This window comes from Myotis brandtii, unplaced genomic scaffold (genome assembly GCF_000412655.1).
Source record: "Myotis brandtii unplaced genomic scaffold, ASM41265v1 scaffold123, whole genome shotgun sequence".
NCBI classification, from domain to species: Eukaryota; Metazoa; Chordata; class Mammalia; order Chiroptera; family Vespertilionidae; genus Myotis; species Myotis brandtii.
In genome coordinates, this window is record NW_005354291.1 from 16,614,144 (window position 1) to 16,638,458 (window position 24,315).

Here is a 24,315-nt window from a genome sequence, read left to right on the forward strand (position 1 = left end):
ATCAGGCTGGCAGGGGGGGGCAGTTGGGGGCAAGCAGGTGAGTGGGGGGGCAGTTAGGGGTGATCAGGCAGATGAGCGGTTAGAAGCAAGCAGTCCCAGATTGTGGGACCTGTGGAATCGGGCATAAACCAGCAGTCGGACATCCCCCAAGGGGTCCCAGATTGGAGTAGGTGCAGGCCAGGCTGAGGGACCCCCCCCCATGCACGAATTTCATGCACCGGGCCTCTAGTTCTATATAATAAAAGGCCAATATGCAAATTGACCAAATGGTGGAACGACGGGTTGCTATGACACGTAATGAGCACTAGGGGGGCAGGCCAGGCTGAGGGACACCCCCCCCCATGCACGAATTTCATGCACCGGGCCACTAGTCATATATAATAAAAGGCTAATATGCAAATTGTCCCCTCGACCAGGAGTTCAACGGGGAGTTCCACCAGGGGGCAGGGCCAGCTGGCTAACCACCCACAGCCCCTCCCCCCAGACAGCCCAACCCCCGATCAGCCCCGATAGGGGGGCGGGCTGGCCAGACCCCACCCGTGCACGAATTCATGCACTGGGCCTCTAGTAAACATATAAATCAACAGAATACAATTGAGAATCCAGAAACAAACTCATGTATCTCTTGCCAACTGATTTTTTGACAAGGATACCAAAACCAGAACATGGGAAAAGAACAATGTTATTAACAAATGAAGCTAAGACAACTGAATTTCCACATGGACAATGATAAAATCGGACCCTTTCCTCTCACCATATGAAAAACTTACATATAATGGGCCAAAGACCTAACTTTCAGAGGAAAACAAGGGAGTTAACTTTCATGACCTAGTGTTTGGCAATAGATTCTTAAATATGACACCAAAAGCCTGAGCAACAAAATAAACAATACGTAAATTGAATTTTACCGAAATTAAAATAATTGTTTCAAACCACACCACCAAGAAAGTGAAAAGATCCATAGAGTGGGAAAACATTTTCAAATTATATAGTTAATAAGGGACTAGTACCTAGAATATATAAAGAACAGCTCCAACTCAATAATAAAAAGACAAAGAAAAAACATTTCTTCAGAGAAGATTTACAAATTCCCAATGAATACATGCAAAGATACTCAGCATCATTGGACATGATGGGAATCCAAATCAAAACCACAGTGGGATACCTCTTTATATACACTAGAATTATTGTAATAAAAGAAGTTTGATAATAACAGATGTTGGCAAGGATGTGGAGAAATCAGAACCTTCATACACTGCTAGAGTAAATGTAAAATGATGCAGCCACTATGGAAAACAGCCTGGAAGTTCCTCAAATAGTTAAACATAAAGTTCACATATGACATAGCAATGCCACTGTTAGGCAAATACCCAAGAAACGAAAGTATATATCCACATGACTGTTTATAGCAGCATGATTCATAATAGACAAAAGGCTGAAATAACCCAAATGTCTATCAATTCATGAATGGAAAAACAAATGTGGTATCCATACACTGCAATATGATTTAGTCATAAAAAGAAATGGGACTGAAGTAATGATGCATGCTACAACATAAATGGACCTTGAAAACATTAACTAAGTGAAAGAAGATTGTTACCCCCAAATCACATATTATATGCTTCCATTTATATGAAACCTCTCTAAGAGACAGATCTATGGAGACAAGAAATAGTTGGGTGTTGTTTAGGGCTGGGGAATAATGGCTAAAAGTGACAGTAAAAGGTATGGATTTCTTTGTGAGGTGCTGAAAATGTTCTAAAATTGACTGTGGTGATGATTGCACATACCTGTGACTATATTAAAAACTGAACTGTACACTTTAGATGAATTATGTGCTTTATGAATTATGTCAGTAAAGCTGTTATCAAAAAATAGATATTGACCTGAGAAGATATTGTAATATGGTGGGAAAACAACTTTTTTTTTATCTTTTCTCTATGTTCTCCTTATTTCACCCTCCACGGCCTTCTTGAATCCAGATATAGTACAAATATTTTATTAGTATTTGCAAGATATGTGCCCAGAATGAAATCTTCAATAGATATCATGAATCCCTTACAACCTTGTGAGTTTTTTCTCTTTCCACTGGAGAAAGAATCCCATAAACTAGGCCAAGCATTTTCTTTCTCTTCTTTAGAAATTAATGTTAGAGGTTATGTACATTGTAAGGAAACCTTCAGATTTTAGACATGTTTCTTTATTTCATAATATTCAGTGATACTCAGCAGAGTAATGGAGTTTAGGAACTTGGAGTCTTCTATCCTACCTCTCTTCTGACCCAGACCATTGAAAAATAGCTTCTGAGAGTTCCAGGAGGACCTGGACTCCAGAAGTAGTGTAAATCCCTGCCAAATCCAACATCGTTTAGTGGGGCACGGCCCCCATACCTTTTTCTGGCATTCTATATAGACTCATGATTTTACTGCACATCGAAATTCAAAAATGTTGCCAAAGAGAATGGGGGATTTTCAAACTAGTGACTCAAGCTGAAAGACAAACATGTGTAATGTTTGTACCCTGTGTTAACTCAAGACACCTCATCTGTGTGGGTTGTATGTCCCAGGGAGAAGGGATCTAGTTGTTTTTGTTAGTGTGAATAATATTTTGCACACTGTAGCGAAGTCTGAAACGCAGGGTGCTAAATGCAGTGACTGAATGAAGTCTTGAAAGAACACAGTATGTTGAACCCCTTAATAGGATGGCTGAAAACATACACAAGTCTGGAAGGCAGGGTGCTAAATGCAGTGACTGAAGCCTTGAAAGAACACAATATGTTGAACCCCTTAATAGGATGGCTGAAAACATACATGATGTGTACACTAGATTACACACAACAGGATGGTCATTTCGGAGGAGCTGTTTTTCATTTTCCTTTAAAACTCTAAAATAAAGCATGCACAAGTCAGGCTTCCAGGAGCATGTTTATTTTTCCAAGGAGACAATTTATCACATTGTTTTGGTATGTGGTTTATTCTAAAATTATTTGCTAAAGATATGTTGCCATTCTATTTTATACTTTGTGGTGGTAGTATAGAGTCAGAATATTTATAGATATGTAATATGAAGCATTCTAGATTTATAATAAAAGGTCCTTTTCTATACTATGCATATAATTGGCTTTATTATTTTTGTCTTCTATCAGATCAATGTGTTCTCTTTTAACTAGAATATACTTTGAATAATGAGGGCCCAAAGGAAAGATATGACAGTACATAATTGTAATGTGTGGAAAGCTAGGTCCTAAATACCACAAGCCAATGAAAAAGAATAGATTTCATCTCCTTTCAATATTGAAAGTTAGTTTTCTGTTTAAATCTTTTCCTGACAGATAGTAATCGAACAAAGAGTGGCAAAAAAAACTGAAGACATTATTTATCTAAACTAGAGAAAGGAGAGGGAAATTCCCTAAGTGGAAATATTTATATTTTAAAAATCAGAATAACATTTATATAGGTGTTACATTATTCTTATTATGAAGTTAGAATTTCATACTAAGGCATTTGAATTTTATGCTACTTTATGTTTTCCATTAACATTTCTTTCTTTCTCATTGATGTATTTTTTTAAAACGTGGTATGCTTGGAACCTACACAATTCGAACTAAGTTATTTCTCCTAGAAATATTCTAACGCATATGTGACAACCCCTTCCAAAAAAAAAAAAAAAAAGGACACATGTGACACCTACATTTTAAAAACAAAAAAGGATTTAGACATAACAGAATCCTGGGAACAGAATTCTGACAATTGTAATATTTGATTGTGTCTTTAATATTTAAGAATAAAGTTGATAAAAATAGAGCATGGTCACCTTTGCCTATGTCAATAGAAGTGTGAGACATATAAGATGAGTAATCAGATACTGGAGAATCTTACACATTATGCTAAGAATTTGTTGATATGATCCATTGTTATTAGGGAACTAGGGATACTTTGAGGAAGGGAATTGCAATATTAAGTGAGAATAACAATACTTTTCTGATCTTAAAATATTCAACATACTACAAATAGTAAATTAGTTAATATTTTTTTAAAAAATAAATGTAAACATTCTTGTCATTTTACCTAACTATGCTATTTGTCAAATGGTCCCTTCATTAAATCGTTAACTAGTTAACATTGAATCAATTCAGTTAAAGCAATGTATAAAAAGAATGAACAAATCATGATCTAAACAGAGAGGAGGTTGTGCAGTCAGTACACAGAGAGATTTATACAGTAAGCAAGCGCATTTAATTTATTTTTATCAGGCATTCATTATTTTAGTGTTTGAGTTATTTCAAAACACTTCAATATAAATCTCAAAGAAATGTTACTCCAAATAAAATTACAGATTATTAACACCAAAAAAAATCTCACCTCTTTCTTATGAATTAGCTTCAGTTAATGTCTTTTGACATTTTTCTTCAAGATAATTAATTTTATTTGCTTTTGTTTTTATCTTGTTGTGATGGGTTTTTAATCTAACAATAGAATATGTAGATACTTCACTTGACAAGGTTTTAACAACATTTATATTTGATGAGCCTTAGTCAGAGGAATATGAAAACAATACTTGTCTAAATTCAACCAGTTATAAACATTAGAATCCAAAATTAGATATTTGTGACAACTTAATTTTTCTGTAGACTCCTACTCATGTTTATGTTCATATAGTGGCTAACACAGAGCTATTCATCTGGTAGGTTCTCAGTAAATATGTTATAGGATGTAATGAAAATTTGTAGTAAACTAGAAGAAATGCTAAAGGACTGATTAACACAATGTACAACAATAGAGATCTAAAAAAGTCTATATAGCTTAAGTGTGATTTTACAAAAGTCATCACTTAATAGAGTAGGGGGAAGGATTAAAAATCCTTGGTATAGGTTCTGAGGATTTGTGACTAGAAAATACTTCTACTTTCAAACTTTTTAAAATGTCCAAACATCTGTTGAGTGACATATATATTTCCCACGTTCAAAGGCTGTTAAATTGCGTTGTTTACCCATATCTTTAGAAAAATATCACTTCTACTGTCGTGGTAAACAACCTGCTTCCCTATTTATAATGGTCTGGCCCTCTAGCAACTTCAGCGTGAAATTATAGCTAATTTGCCTACAAATGTCAGGTGGTCATAATAATCTGGCCACTCAGTGTATATTTATGGTTTATTGAAAAAATGCAAAAGTCACATGGGGCACAAGTTAATGACCCAAAGAAAAGAAAGCATTGTAACTACGGAATATGCAACAACATAGATGAATCTCAAAAGTATCATGTTAAATACAAAAAGCCAAATATGAAAAATATTAAAACGGTATTGTTCCATTTCTATAACATTCTGGCTAAAGCAAATCTATAAGGTAGAAATCAATGAGTGGTTGCCAGAAACCAAGAATGTTGGAAGAGGACTGACTAAAGAAATAGGAGGAAACTTCGCATGGTGATGAAAATACTTGGTATCTTTATTTTGGTGATTGTTATAAGACCTTCACATCTGTCAAAATACACAAATATGCATTACTAAAAACGGTTAAATTTATTCTATTTAAATTATAACTCAATGAACAACCTTAAGGAGGATAAAAAGCCTGAAGAACACCAGAAAGATGAAGAACGTGGAGAAAAATTACCCTGGTACAATTGGCAAGCATGCCTTGGGCCTGGGCGAACAATGGCCCACCCACCCACTTGACAGGAAACCTTCCAAGAGAGATCACCCCAGTGCAGGGTATCAGAGGCAGTCACGGCATTCATTAAGGACGACTTAGGCCTTCTTCCCTCTAGTCCTCAAGAAGTCTATAATTTCTGTCAAAAGACACAGAATTTCTTATCTTGATAGGAACTATAATTACAACTCATTTATTGCACAAACAGTGAGCACTAAGAAGTGTCAGCCCGTTTTTTGTGCACTGGCATTCCACTGGTAAACAACAAAAGAAAGGGCATTATTCTCAAGGAGCATAGATGCTGGTCTGGCTATGCTTATGGAAGTGGTTCCAGACAGTGAACTGAATGAGTATATCAATGTAATAGAATTGATATATTCAAGTTTAAGTCGACCCTCTGGCTATTTGTTCCTACTGTCCAACCTATTTATTTTTTTAAACATATATTTTATTGATTTTTTACAGAGAGGAAGGGAGAGGGATAGAAGAGTTAGAAACATCGATGAGAGAGAAACATCGATCACCAGCCTCCTGCGCCCCTCCTACTGGGGATGTGCCTGCAACCGAGGTACATGCCCTTGACCGGAATCGAACCTGGGACCTTTCAGTCCGACGCTCTATCCACTGAGCCAAACCCGTTAGGGCTATTCATTTTTTTATTCCCTCCTTTGTGACCTTTTTTTTTTTTATAAACTATCAAATTATTTTCAGTATTGTTTTTATTCCCTCTTTTGTGACTTTTTTTTTTATAAACTATCAAATTATTTTCAGTATTGGATCCTAAATCATTGTAGTGAAACTATGGAGTGCTGCCAAGATCACCTTTGAGTCAAGGTATTCATTTCTTCATCTATCAAAACTCTATGAAAGGCTCACACTTGAGTCATTCATCAGGACTTGCCCTCAGCATGAAGACGCTGCTTTGCCCAGGTATCCGCCTTCTTCCAGGGGTAGCCAACAGCTAATGACTAGTTGGTAGAGAGGGAGAAAGTTTTGTCTTCCCCTGCTTCTTTCAATTTTCTGAGGTACTTTGGTAGGGATGGTAAAGAGGGCTGCTCCTTAGCTCCTGCACCCATATATCCTAACGATTGGTATTACTGTAGCATATTAAGTTTTCCCTTCAATGAGCAATGATTTATGCAGGAGTGGTACTATTTTAGAAGTATTTGAGATACACCTTTAACTTATTAATGTCTAATATTAAAACTTAAATTACTTTAACTTTATTTACTCTGCTCTCTTTTTGTATTATTGTTGACATTTTAAATGTGTGTATTTTAAACCACTTGGGATATTATTAATTTTGTTTTATATTAATATTAATTTAGGTTCATTACAACATTTGCTCTTTTCAATTTTATCTCTTGTACATATCAATGCTTTCATCTATTACCATTTCCATTTTGCCTGAAGAAAATCCTTTTATACTTGCTTTAGCACGTGTATGCTGTTAATGTCTTTTCTCAATTGAAATGTATTTATTTCAACAGATTTTTGAAGGATATTTTCACTGGTTATACATTTCCAGATTGATAGTTATTTTATTTCAACACTTTGAAGATGTAGTTCCATTTTACGTTAGATACTACTTATTTATTTTCTTAATTTTTCTTTAGATAAACATCATTTCCAAAATCTTTGGTTTATATATTGTTTTGAGTATACAGACTTATACTTTTCGTCTTTTTTTGTCTATTTTATTCATTGAAATATGGTCTCTGCAGATTATATTAGGGCTATATTTGAAAAACAACTGGTTTTTTTTAAAATTGCTGTGTTGCTTTCCTTACAATTTTTAAAATGTTTACCTAATGTACTTTTTTTCCTGCTTGTAATTTTTGTTACAATGTTGAATAGAAATAGTTAACATGGGTTGGAAATTGAAGAAATGCATGTCTTATTTCTGTCCTAAAACAAATTCTTCTAAAATTTTATAATTTAATATTATGTTTTATCAACAATATTCTTGTTACCAAATATCAGGCTAAGAAAGTTCTGGTCTATTAATATCTTCCAATGAGTCTCATCTTGAAATAATATTGAAATATATCAAGTAGTTTTTATCTACTGAAATGATTTTGTTTTTCTCCATTGTGAGTATCATCTTGAAATAATATTGAAATATATTCAGTTTTTATCTACTGAAATGATTTTGTTTTTCTCCATTAATCTGTTAATTTAATAAATTCTTCAATCTTTTAACAACATCAGAAAAGTTATTGAAGAGCAACTCCTTTCTTTGAATACAGTTTTTAAATTTGATTTGTTTAGAATGTTTATAAATATGTTTATGAGTAATATAAGATTGTGATTTTTATGCTTATGTTCTTACTAGGGGCCCTTGAAAGGAACTGTGGGCCACAAGGCTGCGGTGGGCACAGGGGCAGGTCTCGCCTATCCTCCACACCCCCACCCAGCCCCTCCTACTGTGGCCCCTGTCTGCTGGCAGCCCCGCTCCCACTCCCGCTGCCACGCTCCCACGCTGCTGATGGCACTGAGGGATTGGGGCCAGAGCCAGCAGTGGGTGCGAGAGGGGCTGGTGCCATCAGCTCGTGCCAGCACCAGGCAGGACTGCGGTGCGTGGGAGCAAAGAATTTTCAGTAACCACCAGAGGCTCGCCCTGATGACAACAACCGGTGCCCCACCTTGGTCTGGCGCCCCCACTCACCTGCTCCACCATCTCGCCGCAGCAGACACCAACATGTTCCGCAGTCTGCCGCCTGCTGCTGACGCCTGCCATGTTCCACACATGCCCCCTGGTGGTCAGCACACATCATAGCGACTTGTTGTTCCGTTGTTCCACTGTTCGGTCTATTTGCATATTAGGGTTTTATATATACATATATAGATACTACTCTCATCTGATTTGTCATCAGCATATTATTAACATCATAAAATTATTTGATGGGACTTCTACTTTTATATTTTCCCACTATTTGTGCTGTTCTTAGATAAGAAGTATCTGTTACTTATGGTAGAACTAATTTTAAAGCATCTGAGTATTTACAGCAAGATTCTAAGACGGTTTTATTTTTTTTAATAGTTTTAATCTGCATATGTAATATTCCCAAATTTAGCTGTGAAATTTTGATAAATATATAAAGTACGGTAACCACCACCATAATTACATTATAGAAAAATGTCATCACTTTTTAAAGTTATTTTGCCCTTTTTTGCAGTGAATTCTCTCCCTCCCCCTGCACTTTGGAGACACCCTGCTCTGCTTGCTATTCTTGTAAGTTTGCTATTTCTAGAATTTGACACAGACATAATCATTAACAATACAGACACTTTATGTATGAAATAATTCACTTAACATAATGTTTTTGAGATTCAGCCATGTTGTTGCATGTATCAATAGTTTTTTTTTTTATTGTTGGATAGTATTAAACTTTATATATATGCCACATTTTTTTTTTTTACCCAGTCACCTATTAATTACCATTTGGTTTATTTCTAGGTTTTTACCATTTTGAATAAAATCTTAGGAATTTTAAATCCAAGTCTTTGTGTGAACATGTTTCATTTATATTTTTGTGTTACATTTAGGTCTATGATATATTTTGAAGCAACCATTGAGTGTAGTATGAGGTCAGGTATTGTTCATATTTTACATAGGATAAGCCCATTGCTCCAGCACCATTTGTTGACAAGACTATTTTTTTCTATTGAACTAACTTGGCATGCTTGCTAAAAATCAATTGACCACATCTATTTGAGCCTATTTCTAGACTCTCAGTTCTCTTCCATTGATCTATGTTTCTATGCTTATGCCAATACCATGTTGTCTTGATTAATGGAGCTCTCTAGTAAATCTCGAAATCAAATAGTTGAAGTTCTCCAACTTTATTGTAATTTTTCAAAAGTTTTGTCTATTATAAGACCATTAAGTGTCCATACATATTTATGAACAATTTGACAATGTATACAAAAAGTCTATTAGAATTTTGATTGAATCTATAGATAAATTTGTGGAAAATTAACATCTTAACTATATTGAATATTCCAACCTATGTAAACAGTATATTTCTCTATTACTTAGATTCAACTTTATATTCTCCCGGGAATATTTTTTTCTTTCAATGTACACAACTTGTGCATATTGTGTTAAGTTTATTCCTAAGTTCTGTATGCTTAATGATATTGTGAATAGTTCTTTTCCTATTTCAATTTTGAAAAATTTTTGTTAGTATATAGAAATAAATTCTTAACTATTGACGTGGTCTTTAAAACATATACTTTAGATTTCTTATTACTCTAAAATAATAACTTCATTTCTATAAAATTACAAATTACCAATAATTCTTTTATTTAATCAACCAAAATTTGCTGCAGCAGCCACAGGAAACTGATACATTGCCCTTCTCATCCTTTTTTACCCATATAATATGAAAAATTCAACACATTTTTCAGAAATCAGAATGAGCATCACAGCAGAACGTTCATTAATTATGCAAATAAATGTTAAAGTGTGATAAGTCATGCAAATTAAAGTCTACATTACTGAAGAGGATATTAGTGAGAGAGAAACAAATTTATCAAATAAAAATATATTTTAAATTTAAGTGGTTTCCAATGATTTTCTATGTAACAATTTAGAAAACATTTAAAGGCATTAATACTTTTATTAAATCCATATAATTCTAATTTCAAAGGAAATGTTTTAATTTGGAATCTAGTAATTAATTCTTTTACTTGGTATAATTTAATTAATTTTGTATTAATGAATTTTAAGAGTAAGAAGCAAAAATACGAATCTCTTCATTTACACTTAGCTATGAAGTATGTATACATTAAAAATGATGAGTTAGAAATATTTTTTAAAACAATTGCTATCACAAACTTAAATAATATAAGTTGTTTTTAAAAACAATTTACATAAGCATTTATGGACTAAAATTTATTTGATAATTTATTACATAAATTATAAATGTAGTATTAAAATATTATTTTAATATATACATAAATAGGTTTACTTATATTGTACAATCTAAAAGAAAAGATAAGAGTTGTCCTCACATAGAATACACAAAGAACATTTTATTTTTAAAATTTTTTTAAAGTATCATAAATATATTATAATTAAAACGTGAATATGATTCATTTATTTAACAAATAGTTACAATTTTTATATTTTTAATGTGACAAGCATTGTTAAATGCTTGGTAAAGACACATTAGTAAACCCAACAGAGCAAGTGCTTGCTTTCATTTTGTTTACAGAGCAATGAGGTACAAAATCAAAATAAATAATAATTTTAAAAACTGAATTTACTTCATTGAGAAATAACTTAAAATCAGATTTTAAAAGATATTTCTCTTTCTAATATCATTATAAATTTACTTTATGATAAATGGGATTTTTAATAATTCCTTTACATTGTGTGCATGACAACTAGATTATTAATTGGCCATGCATCTGTCTTTTCTACACTGATTCCTAGTTCCAACTATCTGGAAATAATTACTTTCAGAGACATGACTTACATTAGCACAAATCAATATCACTGGGCTGAAATCAAGAGAATGGCAAAGATTCTCTTCCCAGAAATCAGTCCTTTGCCACTTATAGCCTCTGATGGCTGCCATCGTTCCTTTGTTTGTGGTCTTTTCTTTTTTAAAAAAATATGTTTTTATTGATTTCAGAGAAGAAGGGAGAGGGAGAGAGAGGTAGAAACATCAACGATGAGAGAGAATCATTGATCGGCTGCCTCCTACATGTCCCCCACTGGGGACTGAGCTCACAACCCAGGCATGTGTGTGCCCTTACCCGAATCAAACCCAGGAACCTTCAGTCCACAGGCCAACTCTCTATTCACTTAGCCAAACTGGCTAGGGCTGTTTGTGGTCCTTTCAATCTCTCTTTTATTAAATTGCCTTCTGTGATGCTTAATTTTATGTTTCAACTTGGCTAGACCATGATACCAGATATTTGGTTGAACACATCTGGATGTTACATTGAACATATTATTAAAATGAGTTTAAGTTTCTTTAAAGTTCTTTTAAACATTTAAATCAGTAATTGAGGAAAGCACGCGACCTAACATGTGTGTGGACTTTATTCAAATAGTTCATCAGTTGAACACTTTAAGAAAATTCCCCAAGAAAGAGAGAATTCTGTCAGCAGATTGCCTTCCGATTCAAGCTTCAACATCAACTCTACCTTGGATCTCTAACCAGCCAGTCTACTCTGACATTTTGGAGAATATATATTTGAATAAAATCCTTGATATTCTGGATATCTAGGTGGGTCCTAGAGAATCAGAGTAAGATAGGCAGAAGAGAAGAAAGTGTATTAGTCAGGGATAATGTCCCAAGTGAAGATCCTTGACTATGGGGATATATTGTGAGAAATTCATGCTTAGGAGAGATTGTGTGTACATCATTGTGTGTACATACCTACACCTAGATTTGTACATACCACAAACCTAGGCTATATGCTATAGCTTATTGCTACTAGGGTACAAGGATGTACAGCATGTTACTGTACAAGAGAAAATGCTGCAATCAAGAGATGCTGTAAAACATGAGATGTAGGAGGCTGCTGTCAGCTAACATGGGATACTGTTTTCTAGCAAACTTTTTTTAAATGAAAAGAAAAAGTTCATTCTAAAATAAAAAGTATAGTATAGTAAATACATAAGCCAGTAATACAATTGCTTATTATCATTATAAGTATTATGTTTTGTATGAAATTGTATGCACTATACTTCTATAATGATTGGCAGAGCACGCTTGTTCACATCAGCAGCACCACAAACATGTGAGTAATGCTTTGCACTGTGATGTTATGAAAGCTATCGTGTCACTAGAACATAAGAATTTTTCAGCTCCATTATAAAACTCTGCGACTACCATCACATATGCAGTCCGACGCTGACCAAAATGAGATATGCGGCACATGACTTTAACTGTAAAACGCTTTTTCTCTCCTGTGAGGTATCATTCATAGCTTCTAGGGATCAGCACTTGGATATCTTTTGGGGAGCCATTATTCAGCCTACCACAGGTAGACTTAAAATATCTCACTCTTTAAAAAAACTGTAATAATATTTGTGTCAATCTTAAGTAGAGAATGAAGACTGTCTCATTTGTTCTGCATAAGATATATTTAAACTATAACAGAACACCTAATAATCTAGTGTTCAATCTTTTAGGGCGACTGATATGCATGAAAAATCTCATGATAACTTTAAATATTTCACTTGCTTTTTAAGATATTCAGAAAAATGATAATATGAAATACAGAAAGATAGATATCTTTTAAATTATATATTAATAACATTAGCAATTATGGATATAAACTCTTACTTGCTACATCTTATATTCCATAATTATTTAAAATATTTAAATTTTAATTAGGTGCCTGGCCACATAGCTCAGTTGGTTTGAGCATCGTCCTGATACATCAAGTTGCAGGTTTGATTCGCAGTCAGGGCACATACAAGAATCAACCAATGAACCCTACCTGGTTTGGCTCAGTGGATTGAGTGTCGGCCTATGGACTGAAGGTTCCTGGGTTCAGTTCCGGTCAAGGGCACATGCCTGGGTTGCAGGCTCACTTCCTAATAGGGGGTGTGCAGGAGGCAGCCCATTAATGACTCTCTCTCATCATTGATGTTCCTATCTCTCTCTCCCTCTCCCTTCCTCTCTGAAATCAATGAAAATATATTTTTAAAAAAGAATCAACCAATAAATGCATAGATACATGGTACAAAAAATCAATGTTATTTTCTCTCTCCTTCCCTCTCTCAAATCAATAAATAAATAAAATTAAAAAAAAATAATTAGGTTGACCTAAACAATTAAATCAGATGCATTGTATAACAAATTTTACAAAATGCATTAAAACACACATGGATTTCTCTTAAAAAAAACCAACACATTTTTGAATAAAAGAAATTTAAGACTTCACAGACAAAAATAATGGCTAAGTGTAGTGGGTTAGTTGATGACAATGAATGAAACAATAATCCTGATGACAAGATATGAGTGGAGAAAGGATTCCTTGGAAAGGCAAATAAAGTAGGTAAACTACACATATGTCATTCTTCACTTATTTCCTTGAGAAGTATTCCCTTACCAGCCTGGTCATCAATAGTTTTTTTTTGTTTTTACATTTTGATTGATTTCAGAGGGGAAGGGAGAGGGGGAGAGAGAGAGAGAGAGAGAGAGAGAGAGAGAGAGAGAGAGAGAGAGAGAGAGAGAGAGAGAGAGAGAGAGAGAGAGAGAGAGATACATCAATGATGAGAGAGAATCATTGATTGGCTGCCTCCTGCATGCCCCACACTGGGGATTGAGCCCACAACCTGGGCATGTGCCCAACCAGGAAATGAACCATGACCTCATGGTTCATAGGCCAACACTCAACCATCAATAGTTTTAAAAGAACAAAAGGACAATGTGAAGGCGAATGTTTAAGTCTTACTCATTTAGTAAAACTGCCATTTCTGTTAATAAAAGTATTAACACTTGAATAAAAGTAGCTATTTTGCATTTTGTGCATGCCTAATGTTCTGCAATAATCATTTCATCTAAAGACAGATTAAATATTTTAATAATGTGATGTTCTCTAGATTCAGAACTTTATTAAATATTCTATTAATAATTAAGTCAGGTGTTCTTTAATGCATTTATCTTCTTTTTATGTGGTCAAGTAACATTATGCTGTATTTCAAATCCTTATTATTTATAAAATATAAGTGCAATAAAAACTAGTTAGCTATAAGTCAGTCATTGCTGTGGTTCTTTATTTCCTAAGAACTGTATTTTTTGTTTTGTTTTTCTGTTTCTTTGATTTACTGGTTTTTATTTTTCAAAAGCCTGGAAAATTATTGTTAAATCATTTAATCATTTATATACTGTATAGGCTTTATAAAAGGTTTTTGCGGGGTTCTGTAAAAAGAGGGGTGAGGGGGGTTGATAGCTCTGAAGTCGGTTTCATTTGCTTTTTGTAGTTCTAGGCAAACATTTAAAAATGAATCTTAACCAAACAAATTGTAATATTTATATCTTTTGCTGAACAAAAGGAAAACATAATAGAATGTGTTATGTACCATTATTTGAATATTCTAAAAAGCAAAGCAAAGAGGTTTCCATGAGAATTAATTAATAACACTATTGTAACAAAAAGTCAATTTACTCCTTCAACCGTAGCATATTTCTGTCAAGCTTCTTACTCAGTCCCATAAAAGATTATGGGGAAGATGAGACAGCAATGATAAGCTTATTCATTACCTCTGAAAAGCTGATCTAAGTAAAACAGATATCTAGATCAAATAATACAATGGATTCACTATATTATACTCTTGTGATTTATGAGGAAAATTCCCCTAAATGTTTTTGTATTAACACTTAAAATTGTTATGCTTAATATTGAATATGGAACTTCTATTTTTATTAGGTTTCAGATTTAAAAAGCAATATTGAGAGCTCAATTTAAATTGATATCTGGCCGCCAGCCTGATGCAACTTCTAAATTTGAACCAAAATGCCTACAAAAACAAAAAGAGATGTGGGCTCTTGCATAACTACCCCAAACAAAGGCTGCCAGAGCCCATCACCAGAATAGGGTCAGATTATTCCGGTAGCTTTAAATTCCAGGAGGTTAAATTCTGTGATACAAAGTGTGACTTACTCATGGATTTCCAGGTGAAACAAAATAGACCTGTGATCCAGAAAGAAGACAAAAGGCATTCAATCCTTTCTACCTTGCGTTTGCCTTTGGTTCAAAGACTTTCAGTCTTTTACAACCAAACCCTGGCCATTCATCCCCGATTTTTACCTACATACACACATGTGGTGAAAGGTAAGTATTCATTCACTCTTCCTCCTTCCATTAAAAACCCACACAAAAACCTTTCAGAAATAACTGGACACAAAGAAACAGATTGGGAGAAAGCTGAAATGACTGATATGATTCAGGTTTCCAGATACCCTTAATTTAGAATGGTAACTGGAAATGAAGGTAAAGGAAAACCCCCAACAGTGAATAATAAACATAAACTGATTTAATGCTGTTATAAGATCTAAAGTGGGATAGGGCTACTCACATTAATATTCTGTTTTTTGTTGTTAAAGGAAGGATACATAGCAGCAATAAGGAGGACTAATAAGTAGAATCGATGTAAGTCAATACTTGCTTGGAAAATTTGCAGTTAAGATAAAACTCTTCCGTTTTCAAGAATGAATAAATAGCAAAGAACAACAATGACACAAATTTAATTACTCTTAGAATTAATACTGTCCTATTATGAATTAAAAAAATAAACTAGAACAAGAAAACCTGTCATGAATAGTGAGATAGGTGAGAAAAGTAAGAATGCAAAACACTAAATTGTGAAACAATTAAAATCAGCCTCATAGACAATAAAGTTAGAGTTGATATAGTGCTATATTAAATTATTATAAAATGATATTTAATGTCATTCAAAATGCAGATAAAAAGGATGAGTGAAAACAATGAAAGTAAAATTAAACATATCAAAAGGAGATCAATGATGCTTAAAGAAATTATTTTTTTCTTACTGAAAAGGAAAATAAAACTGTATATGCCAGGAAAAAAATAAAAAAACATAAAATAAAATATTCTAAGCTTTAGAAGAGACATCACTAATTATATTTCAGATTTTTAGATACTGTCATGACATTCCATAAGAATGTAAGCTTTATTTCAGTTAAGAAGGATCAATATTTTTTAAAGCAACACATTTTAAGCAAAACTAATGAAAGATATTTATGTTGTTTACCCAAACCTAAAGTTTATCCTATATAATAACAGGCTAATATGCAAATAGACTGAACAGCGGAACAACTGAACAACTGGTTGCTATGATGTGCGCTGACCACCAGGAGGTGCATGTGGAACATGGCAGGCATTGGCAGCAGGCAGCAGAGCATGGAACATGGCAGGCGTCAGCCGCAGCGAGATGGTGGAGCAGGTGAGCGGGGGTGCCAGACTAAGGCGGGGCGCCGGTCGCTGTCATCGGGGAGAGCCTCTGGTAGTTACTGAAAAGTCTTTGCTCCCACGCACTGTGGTCCCATCCGGTGCTCACACCTGCTGCTGGCACCAGCCCCGCTTGCACCTGTAGCTAGTGTTAGAGCTGCCACTTGCACCTGCTGCTGGTGCCTAGCACCAGCCCAAAAGCTCAGCATTGTCAGGTGGTGCAAGTGGCGGTTGCTAGCTCTGATTGCCCCTGAGGGCTTCTCCACCTCCCCCTGCTCCTGAGGAGCGATTGGGGCAGCAGGCACCACTCGCACCCACTGATGGTGCTGGTCCTGCTCACACCCACTTCTGGCTCGAGCTGTCAGTGGGTGCAAGTGGGGCTGGCACTGTCAGTGTGTGGGAGTGGCAGTGACAGGAGCAGGGCTGCCAGCAGACAGGGGACCAAGGGCCGCAGCGGGATGGGCCAGGTGGGGGCATGGAGGGTGGGCTGAGACCCACCCCTGTGCCCACCATTGCCTTATGGCCCACAGTTCCTTTCAAGGTGCACAGATTCGTGCACTGTGCCCCTAGTATTTTAATATTAAGAAAGAAATCAAAATTGCCTGAGATAGGAAGAAAGTTACCAGAAGAGGATTAAAAGTAGACTGGCCTTAAACTTGTTATCTTAAAGCTGAAAATTAAGAATTGCTCAAACAATGTTAATAGGGAAATTGGGATTCTAGAATTGTATATTTAATCAAATTGTTAGTCTTCTATGGCAACAACATGAAAAGGCATAGACCTGCCCATTTTGGAGAACAACAATGACAAAAAATATTTTGTACATGAAGATAAATACTTCAGCAGGCTGAAACTCTATACTTCAGAATAATATAAAGTGGCTTGTGATAAATACAGATGCTATTTACTTTCAGGTTTAAATTAAATGTGAAACAATATCTCTAAAACTAAATAAATATACCAAAATAGTTTTTGAAATGAAAATTTTATGAACCAGAAAACATTAAAATAATAATAATCCATGTGGGATGTACACTTATGTGCATAAACTAAAGAAAAATATCATTAAATGTCAGAAAAGATATAATTTGCAAAAAAGAATTCTCTGTATATAGGCTTCAGTCTCTGACCTCAAATAAATTACAAATAAGATTTAAAAATAGAATATTAAACCTAATCTTCCTGCCTCTTTTTATACTTAAGGTATTTTTATAAATCCATTTGATCAGAAGAAATTGAATGTACAATGATGGGCCATCTATAAAGGAATGTATTAAATACTAGAGGCCCAGTGCACAGATTCATGCACTGGTGGGGTCCCTCAGCCTGGCCTGCGCCCTCTCCCAATCTGGGATCCCTCGGGGGATGTCGGATAGCTGGTTTTAGCCCGGTCCCCTCAGGCCTGATCCAGACAGGAGAGAGCCTGGTCCTGGGCGTTGAGCATCTGTCCCCTGGTGGTCAGTGTGCGTCATAGCAACCGGTCGACCGGTTGTTCGGTCATTTGGTCATTCGGTCGCTTAGGCTTTTATATATATAGATTATAGAAAATTATGAAAACTGTTCTTTAGTCCACATTTCATCCTATATTTCTACTGTTTTACAAAATACTTTTGTCTACATTCTTTATTCTAAACATTATTCTAGGGTTTTGTGTTATTGAACAGAATAATAGTATATTACCTGATACAGTGGAAACACTTAAAATAGAAATTATAATTCTGGGCCCACCTTCAAGTTTAGATCTCAGAAAAGTAATATATATGTGGTGAAAGGTCAATATCACAATGGCAGGTTTTTGCTGGTGATGGGTTTTTCTTTTCTGATCATCACTTCTGTGATGATGGGAAAGATTTCAAGATACTATCATAGTATCACAGATATTTGGTGCCTTTTCATTCCATAAGGAAGGAAAACCTTCCTTCAGTCAGGAAGGGTCAATATAATTGTATTGTAGCCAGAGCTACAATAATAAGCCATACATAATAACATTGGTAACTGGTTGACCTTGCAAATTCACTTAGCCTATCTGAACTCACTTAAACTTTCTTTATGCATAAGTAGGGTCAATTCAAATTCAGTTTCCTTTTTTGTTTAGTTGTTTTAGGGACTTTGAGGTGGAATTATTGAAATAATGTAAGTGAAATAGTCCTAAACTATAAAGCAGTATAAATGTATTGTTTTTATTAACAATTTAATTGTTAGTAATAGCACAAAACAGCATGAATATTGTGTTGCATTATATACCATGTACAATGTAAGCCATTACATCAGATGTGAACTCAAGTCTTCAAGGAACTTGAATCTGGCCTATAAGGATAGGTTAAATATGAGCAAGACTAATGTAGGTCATTTACCTCAGCAGAAACAAAATTTAAATTGAAGACTCTTAAAAATGATCAACCAAATTTGAGTTAATGACAATGACTTAGATTTAGGGAAAGAAACTATGTTGGTCATGTGATGAGAGTGATAATGCTAATTGCAGACATCTTACATTGGTTAATGCAAAAATTAACCAATCTCTTATACTTTTCCATCCATCCCTGTGTTTTTGCAGAAAGCAAACCTCCCAGAGGCTATCTCCACCAATGACAGTGTGAAAGAGATATTAAAGCACAACTATACCTGGAACACACAAGAAACCATTGTTTGCCTCGCCTTCCTTAGTTCAAAGAATCCCCAATGGCTTTCTTGAGTCTTCTTTAGAGTATTCAGCAGTCTAGGATGCTTGCACCTAACCATCTCTCCTCCCTTCTTCACTTGGGTTAGACTTATTTAAAGTTCTGAGAGCTCTCCCAGCCTTCACTGGCTCTATTTCCTTTTGCACAATCATCTGCCCTAAATAAATCCTGACATGTTTAATTCACTCTTGTGTCTGTATCTCAGAGAATACAAAGTAAAACAGAGCAGCAAAACATAACCTTCTTAAGGAAAAAAAATGTTTAAAATAGTAGGAACAGAAAATTATTCACGTTTATTCAGTTATTCAAGATGAGCATTATAGTGATGAAATAGATTCATTTTAACTAATTAAATTTTCATGATAACAACAGTAATGCATATTTATTATCACGAACTTGGACAGAAAAGGCCAAAAATATCAAGAAAGAAGAGCTATGATTAACATTTTGGTGCATGTAATTAGTCTTTTTCTATGCATGAATTTTTTTTTTTACTTTAGTTTATAGTAGAAAAAATACATTGTCCTAAAAATGTGTTTAGGAGTAGGCTACAGTGAATGGCATGCAAGAAGATTTGAGAAAAGCAATGTACCAGAAGTGAGAGATTTTATATTGCTACTTTTTCAAATTTCATTTGAAAGGTTTACTAATAATTCTGTTCTTTATAGAATATTTGATAATCATAGTCAAAATTTAGAAAAAGATATGTGAGAGGTGATAAAAAATGTTTACATCTCATGAGTTCTGAGTAATAACTTTGTAATGTATATTAAAGTTATTTCTAGTCTTAGCTTCCAAGAAGAGTAGGTACAAGTTTGTAGAGAGAAGTATCATGGAAATGTTAGATGCTCTGTTGGTAAAATTATGACATTTGTATTGAACTGTCAATAACAACAAAAAAGTTCCTAAAAGTTATGCATAAGATACGTATATATAGTTAGGTATCTAGATTAATTTAAGTTTGTATATGACTGTTAATTATGCTATAAGTAATATTGATATTGACTTCTTCAAAGAGAATATTCATTCTAACTCCATATTATGATTGTTTTAAGAATAAATTGGTTGATTATGTTCCCTAATCAATGTACTTTTTAAATGACTCAGAGATATATATTAAAAACAAAAACATATGGATGTGTAATAACAATTTTCTATTCTTTAGATAAAATTGATACACAGTTGAGTATTTTAGTTATAGCAAACATTTACTTAAAATGGCTAATCACAATATTTATTATACTTAATGAAGGATAATTTGAAAATCCAAGTATGATTAGAACTGAAAAATTATACACAATGTTCAAATTGAACAATTATTGCAAATTAGAATAATCCTGGTGATATATACAAACTATTTATTCTGTGGGGGTCAGTATTATGAAGAATGTAAGCTTTCTTCTCAGTCAGATTTATGTCTTTCCTAAACAAATATTTTTTTTCTGTCATTTTGGCATTAGAAGTCATCTTTCATTTTTGAAGTGAGAGTCATAAATTCTGGGATGAATTTTAAATCCCCTCAACACTAACATCTATTGAGTCTTTTTATTTGAGGAATGAGCTTGCAGCTTGAAAGTGTAATAACTAAAATAAATGAATCTTGCAAGCCTTTAACAGCCTATTGAAAATTTGGCTTTCCTCAGTGTAGAAATGCCATTCCCCCGATTGAGCACAAACAGGGAATGTGAAAAAATATATATATAGTTTTTTCTAATACTCTAAATCTAAAATCTCCATTGTTTAAAAATATGGCACATTACTGACCTTGACTTTGTTATTTCTACTTTTTCTTAAGTTGGATTCTTGACTGTATGGGTGTGTTTTTTTGTGGAAAATGTTATTTATTTTTCTCACATGTAAGCAAAAATATCTCCATTAATTTAACAGAAGGAATTAAATATAAAGAACTGGTTAAACAAGAAGACAAAAAAAAAAGCAAAAACAAATAAACAAGAGTCCTGAGGAAACACCCAGATAATAGCTGTGAGAGGAAGTTGAACCTGTAAGATTGAGTGAACTCAGGGGTAAGATGGCTGCTTCAGGAGCCTAGAACAAAAGAATGGGTTCCAGCAGGGTTGACCAGGTCTCTGGGATACAGGGCTGCTCAGGGGGAGTTGGCACTGCAGGGGGTACATAGTGAGAAAGATTCTGCCAGTTTTCTAGCACCAAGTGCTAGAGCTCTCTGCTGCTGCTGGGAGGAAGTGCTCCTGTTAGGGCGATGCTGACAGGAGCTGAAAACAAGCAGGGATGAGGAAAGCCTCCTGCTTCAGCTTGCCTTCCCATCTCTGAATGGCAGGTAGACAAGAGGGAAAGGAGAAATCTTTTTCGCAGAGCCCAAGACCCAGCATCACAAAGTCAGAAGAGCCCAGAGGATAGGTTTGAGCTGAAAGACAATGGCTTAATGACTTTATCCAATTCTTTTGAGTTATTACTATTATTATTCCCTGTTTAAAGTAATAAAGCAGTTTGTTTTTTTCTGCTCAGGCTTTAGTAAAAGAGATCTTTCTATGTCACAGGATTTCCATTAATCTACTCTGGAACTGCTCATTAAATTATACCTGGCTTTTTTTTTAATAACATTTATCTTGTTGTTTATTTGTTTTTCTTCTTTCTAAATGAAAACCCAATGAAAAATGTGACTCTAAGCAATTAAATTTGGAAGCTCATGCTGTGCTTCCTGGGCATTCTTTTCCCCTCTGGCGGGCAAACGAACACTTTCAAGCTTTTACCTATTCTCAAGTATTACAAAGTGCAAAGTCGAGGGGAAAAATAGACTTTGCCTTGGGGGAAAAACCAAGATGGGTGTCTTCTCTTCATTAGTGTCACTCATATTCACTCTGACCTTCAAAATTCTGATTTACCTGCTTACCCCTTGCCATACACACTCAGCTGCTTTTCCCTGTGTTTGAATACAGTCTTCCTGCCCCTATAATGTGTAAAGGATTCTTTTCTTCCATCCAATCCCTTGGACATTCAGAATTTCCCTTTTTGTGTCTTCCAGTCCTCTGTTTAACCACTTTATCCCAGGCCTCTCCTACATCTATCTACTCACTCCTCCATAACCCTAGTGAGAGAGAGCGATTTGCTTGCCACTCAATTAGGCAAGTTTTAATTAATTTCTTAGCACTTTCAAGTAGCTATATTCCTATAAGAATTTATTTCCCATTACTCCATTGCTAATATATTTCTTATCTTGTGGAAAAGGAGAAATACAAGGACAGGTAAATCACCATAATGCTACGGATGCGCATAAAACAATTGATAATTTTTGCCCTAGTCAAAAATAAACCTCTTTCTGTTTTCATGAAAAAGAAGCCACATATTCTCTATCAGATATTTAGTGTAGGAGCCACTAATCCTATATAATAAAAGGCTAATATGAAAATCAACTGAAGGGCGGAATGACCGGTCCCTATGACATGTACTGACCACCAGGGGGTAGACGCTCAATGCAGGAGCTGCCCCCTGGTGGTCAGTGTGCTCCCACAGGGGGAGCTCCGCTCAGCCAGAAGCTGGGCTCACAGCTGGCGAGCGCAGCGGCGGTGGCAGGAACCTCTCCCACCTCCGAGGCAGCGCTAAGGATGTCCAACTGACGGACATCCCCAGAGGGCTCCCGGACTGTGAGAGGGTGCAGGCAGGGCAGAGGGACACCCCCCCTCCCGAGTGCATGAATCTCATGCACCAGGCCTCTAGTGATTGAATAAAACTGGAACCAAACTTAGTAAATATTTTAATTTGGGTATGTTTTTGCATTGGTTTATTTTCAATGACCTTAGTATTTTTTCATTTTACATTTTACTTACCTAGGTATTGCTGGTAAAACTTGTATTAATGTACAAGTTTTACCAGAAGATAAGATTATTTTTAAATGGAGAGTATCTCTTAGTGTGCATGTGTTTTTACATGATAATTCTATGAATTGCATTAAATAATGCATGTTAGGCATCTAAGCTGTCATATTTGCTTTCTATTCTCTTGCAGTTTTCTCAGTGCTCTATAGATAGACTGCTGTACTCACCTACAAATGCTTGCCAGATGAATTTACTTATTGAATCTTAAATATATACAGTGTTGAGCTTTTCTTGATATTTTAAAGCAGCATGGAATGTAACAGCCATTGATCATAGATCATGGTCTATATAGGCAGAGGATTAAGTACTCAATGAATGTGAGATTTCTGCTGTAGATATAAAGTTGGAATTCATTTCTCTTTTTACCTGTAATACCTTTAGCTACTAGTACACTATTTTTTGCTGTTCTAAACATGATTTACAATCTTTCGTTTATTAATCTTTCCCTACAACAATTACAATCTTTTGTATAATAGTCTTTCCTTACAAGAACCATGTCTGATATTTCCCATAATTTTTAATCACTTTCCACACTCAGTATTTGTTGGCTTTAGTTGCAAGAAGACAAGACATTACAGGACAATTTAGAATTCTTGGAGAGTTTTCTATTTTTATACATGAATTATAGAGTGCTATATATTAGGCAGCATCCAATCTAATAAAAGAGAAACATGCAAATTGACCATACCTTCGCTATGCCGAAATCCACGCCCACCAGCCAATCAGAGTGACTATATGCAAATTAACCCAACCAAGATGGAGGCCAGCAGCCATGGAGCTGGAGCAAGCAGGAGGCTTGGTTGCCCCGGCAATGGAGGAAGCCAAGCTTCCTGCCTGGCCTGGCCGGTTGTGGCCTCCACTAAAGGCAACAAAGTTTCAATTATAGAAGATAAATAAATCCCAGATACCTGCATCCAGCCAGCCTCCACTGGGAGCTTGGGTGGCTGGGGGCCGTGGCCAGCCTGAAAACAGCCATCAGCCCCTCACCCAGGCTGGCCACACCCTCATGGGGTGAGGGTCCCTGCTGGGGGGTCTTGGCCATCCTGCAAACAGGCATCAACCCCTCACCCAGGCTGGCCAGTCACCCCAGGGGAAACCCCCACCCTGAAGGGGCTATGGACAGCCTGCAAACAGCCATCAGCCCCTCACCCAGGCTGGCCACACCCTCAAGGGGTGAGGGTCCCTG